Raw genomic sequence first — 5,373 nt, 5'->3', positions numbered from 1 at the left:
CTTAGATAGCTTTATATATGTTTATTTTTTTGCCTTAAAATATATACATTAACTTAAAAACTGTGTATTTGGTCGGACTGTCTTTTGACATAGGCCTCCCCTAATACTTTCCATCACTCTCACACGTAAAACGTATCATTAATCCCAATTTACGAATAGCCGAAAATACTACACCCATTAAATATAATACTCTTCCAACAATTATCTGTTTAGGCTTAGTGACTATTCAGTCATGAGTTAAAAATCATAATTTATACATATGGATATAATGTATACTCTTGAACGCAAATAAAAAAAATATTTCTTTATCCCTAACAAAGGATGTCTTCCAGGTAACCCTAGTAAGGAAAATAACTAATCAAATTACATACTAGGGGTTTACCCCTAGTGTGCACGTATGGTATTGCACGTCTTGCACTAAAGTGCACTAAACTGCAAGACGTGCAATACCAAATCAACAAAAATAAAATTAGAAGTAACAGAAAGATCATAAAATTATCAAACTTAATCTAAAACTTAATGTAATAAAAGAATAGACAAAAACGCTAATCTTACGGTTCATGAATTACGATGTAATATCTATTCTTAGTCAGGAGACTAGTACAAACTAATTTGCCTGTATTATTGTTCCAAGGCGCTGTCCCTTTATAGACTGCACAAGTAGAATTACACTTTTAATCTAGTGATAAAAGGTTGCAAACGCGGAATAAGACTTCCGTAGGCAAAATCAATACGCTTTTATCATACGGGAGTGACAAGGCTTGAAGATTGAAAGCTCAAAGCTTTTAAATTTTCTCAGGACTGAATTTTCATAACTAGAAAGAGTCACTTATGACCTATATTTTATCAATGTCTCAATTGATTTTAATTAGAAATAGTTTGTTGTTATTTTGATGTTGTTCACGTAATTATTTGTAACGCGATGTTTGATTAGCAATCCAAGTGTCTCCAAGAACTCGTTTTTTTGTACCTAGGGGATATGTGCGTCGGTAAAGGTCAACGTTGTTCCACCAAGTGACAGAACCAATCTTTTTCACAAAGACGTTGGGCTTACTAAATTCTGTCTCCGACACTATCAATATCTTTATATGTTAGCCAAAGTGAGTTCACAGTAGTAATATTGTGTATCTTATGTATTTAATATTATATAATTTATTAAATTTAATTTTTTTACGACATTATCGTATTGGTTTAGGACTATAAAAATTGTGTATGTATTTTTGTAAATAAATAAATTATTTTTATAAATATGTACAAATTGAATTGAATACTGTATATTTTTTTTACTAAAATGTTTATTTATAAATTCACAAACAATATATATCATATCAAATGTGACAAGATAATCATATGTATAATAATTTACGAAAAAAATTCAGTTTAGCATAAATGGCAGATTCACATTTTGTATAGCCTCTAGGGTCGGCGGGCGGAATGATTGGCATTTCAATTTAGCTCCAATTGCAGCAATATCAGTGAGTGAGAATGTCTAGTTAGTGAAAGCAGACTGTCCCAACTCACTGTAAAACAAGAGGAAAGGGAAAACATTTACTTTAGTCGACATCATTAAGGAAACAAATCTAAATTCCTGATCATATTAAAATAGATATAAATCAAAATGCTATGGTTTCTATCTAGGATTGTATACAATCTTTGAACTTTAATGTAGGTATTTTTGCACGGCACATGCCGGCTTTCTCACGATGTTTACCGTCACTGTAGGAGTACGTCCTAATTCGCACTTATGAAGAAAATTTCTCGATTCAAAGAGATTTCAAACCCTAGTCATAAAATATTCAGTAGTGTCCTTAAAATATTGCCAATTAAAGCTAAAATTACCATTTGTGTCTCAAAAACGTATATGATTTGTTATATGGAAGCCATACATAGTTCATTTTGATCTTCAGAAGACTTATACGTGATTGTTTAATTTATCGATACAAAAAAATATTCATATCTAATCCAAACACAGACGGGTTATAAATAGAGATTAGTTATTTGTGTAACAGGATTTTGTTAGGTGAAACAAGTGGACCGCGAACTTATTACAAACATTTGTTTTCACGAAAAACGGTCCTTCATAAATAACAGCGGAGCCTTGTAAAGCAAAAACGTAATTAATGTAACCCCCTACTTGCGAACTAAGGACGTAGAGCGTTATTATTTTATGCGGCAATGTACTATATCTGTAGTATAATAATCAAGTGACGCTAAAAACCCCAAATGGGCCTTGGCCTCGGATTGCATCCGTTTCTTGATTATTCATCAGCCAGTCATCGAGTTATGGGTTTAAGACATGCCGGTATCTTCACGATGCCTTCACTGTAGAAGCAATTTCTTACAGCTAATGGGGCACAGCCGTAATTTGATCGCATGAACGATATTTAAGGCTTATATCCACTAGGCTAACAGTGCTCATTTGTAGTATAATAATGAAAAGTAAATTTATTTATTATCTGTCAAATAAGGCTATGTACATTTCCAGTTTAAAAAATCACTTAATTTAAATTCTGTATGTAGAACGAAAAATAACAACAAGCTTAAAACAAATGATATTCGGTGTTAGTTCGTTTAAGCACCTTGATAATTGGAATATTAAACGGTTTTATCGATATTAAAAGGTTATAGAACAATAAATAAGTATTGAAACGTTAGGTACTATACGTTACTGCAAGCGTAGCACGTGAGTATATTTATCATGTGTTTGAATTGAAGTTGAAGCTCATTTATCTGTGGTCGCTATCAATTCCGCGTGAGGTTGATAGTCTGTATATTTCATTTATCTGTTTATTTCATTAGCCTTCTGTACCAAACCGAACAATTAATACTTTTCCAAGCATTAGGATAAAAGATATTAAATTCTCATAGAAGAAATAAGTTATTGGATGAATATGAATATTTCCCATATTCACGAAGGATCGGATTATTTATTAAAAGATCTCAATGAATAGTACAAAGTGAAGGTCCATATTAAAATAAAGCAGTGAATATTGCGATTTATTCGTTCAAACGATGTTGACAAAGAGTGGCGTCAGAAATTGAAGCCGCCCAACAATTTTATTGAATGGTCGACTTACACGCTTTCACTAGCTTTTATTTCAATCCGAGGATTCGATCTCTGGAATGAGAGTAGTTTGGAGGGATAAGTGCCGCCATATGTCACCTCCCGCCCTGTATGTGACATCTAAAACGATCCAATATAGTCTCTAGACATTTTTTGTGTCATAATTGGCCTATTTTTTTCTATGAAATTTTGTATCTTATTCTGTGAACCGCCTATGTGCATACACCTCGCAACTGTTTTATACGACAATTGTGCATTATGTATTAAGTTTTTAGTGATTTAGTGAGTTTTTGAATTTGATACCAACGTTAAATAAAGTATCTTTAAACTATCAATCTTGGCAATCAAGGCTTTTTGTAGTCTTAGTACGTCTTTTTGTGTCCAAAAATATTGTAACATTCTATATGTGTGTAATAAAAAGAAAACATTATTCATAAATATTTCTTGAAGGAAACAATCTCTGTTCTATCCAAAATAAATTAGAAGACATTGTGGCTCGGAAAAATATCGCTGCAAAAATAATTCTCTATTACGGAGTATTTTTATATGAATGGAAGTACGAATGAACTGGGAATCTTTTAATAGACGTATAATGAGACTTCCTAGAGCTGACCTAATGAATTGTCGGAGCGGGCTGATGTAGAAGTATTATGAACGATACGAAGTTATTTTAAATATTTACAAATATAGCAATGGGAAAAGGATCTGCAGGATTAGTACTGCACCAATTAAATCCTATATCTCTTGTTTAAAGAATGACCTATGAAAAATATAGAAATTATCTACGAAAAAAATACTAAACCCCTAGATGGGGGAAGAGAGACTTCAAAGTGAGTCTTCATCTCGTTCGGTCTTGAGCCTCGTATTTCGCCTAGCTTCAAGTTTTTCCAGCTCTGTTTGCATCATCTGCCACTGTATGACGCCAGGTTTACTCGGGACAACCAGTAGACATCTTTGCATAATCTGCTGGCTTAACGGGGTAACTCGAGCTTCCAGAGTGGTTCTTTGAAGGTCTTCTTGGGCCAGTAAATACCCAGATTACGAAAACAGTGATTGACTTGTTTATTATTTGTATTCTGGATCTAATGAGTGAGTATTATATAAAGTATGTTTCAGTACATAAAGTTATAAATCGTATGTGCTTGGCCGTTTTATTTGCTGTAAGTCTTCAGGTTTCACTTTGCATAGCCGTGCAAAACTATATAAATTATTTACGCTGGTTCACTGCAGTATAAATATTGTATGCTTATATCCGAATAGAGTATCCTACCCATGTGTGGAGCAGAGTCTAAAAAATATTAATTAATCTAAGGCTACATCATTTAGACTTAGACATAGACTACAGCTTTGTAGTACTTTACATTACTAGCCTATATAGGCTAACAAAATTAAGAAAAAAATAAATATCGATTGTATAATGAAATTAAGTTTGCAATCTACATTAATATTATTTAAAAATGTACAGAATATAAGTGATAAAAAAACTATATTCATTTAAAGACGCATAAAATTCTTAACAGACAATTACCTGCTTTAAAATTGGAACATCGGGTAATGATCGAATGGGTCCATAACAGTAATTATGACACACTACTGATATCGTAAACTTTGACCCATTAACAAATTCATTCGCCCGTAAATACTATATATGCCAAGTGCCCAAGGCCCTGGAGAATTCCCGGGGCGGCTTATTTAAGGTTATCTCGCCTCCGGGATTTCACGCAACATGTCCGTGAGCTGAATTTCTCACCTTATAAATCATTACTTTTGACGCCAAATATTATTTATTAGCAACGTAAATATATTTCAAATAAATTTAAGTTTTATCATCTTAATGTGAACTGTCATTCTGTGTCATACTTCTTTTTGGCAAATATGTTCTTGTTACTTGACATCCTCTTTGCCTTTGGTATACCATTATACATCTTATATAGTATTTTTCGTAAGCTGGATGATTGAGAAAATTTTTGTAGTGTGAAAAATAGGTAATGTTTCCAAACGCTTGGAAACGAGTTTGTTTGGAACGAAGCGTGGCAGATGGTGTTGAATAGTTTGCGAGGTTCCTTGTCTTCTTAATGCGACACGAGCGTCGTAACTTATATTACATTTTCCAGATGATGCTATTCTTCGGTTTGCTTCATAATCGAGACTATCGGGAAGTATTTGTTTTTTATACCCGTTCGAACTTCTAATAATATTAATATTTGAAGCCAGTTAAAGGGTAGGTCAAAACTTATAACTAAGCATGACTTTTGTCAATATGTTTTTGACATACTTAGCGGTAAGTCCACTCTTATTCATATGGATTT

Source organism: Pieris brassicae, chromosome 4 (genome assembly GCF_905147105.1).
Source record: "Pieris brassicae chromosome 4, ilPieBrab1.1, whole genome shotgun sequence".
Lineage (NCBI taxonomy): Eukaryota > Metazoa > Arthropoda > Insecta > Lepidoptera > Pieridae > Pieris > Pieris brassicae.
Note: the sequence above shows the minus strand (reverse complement) of the source record.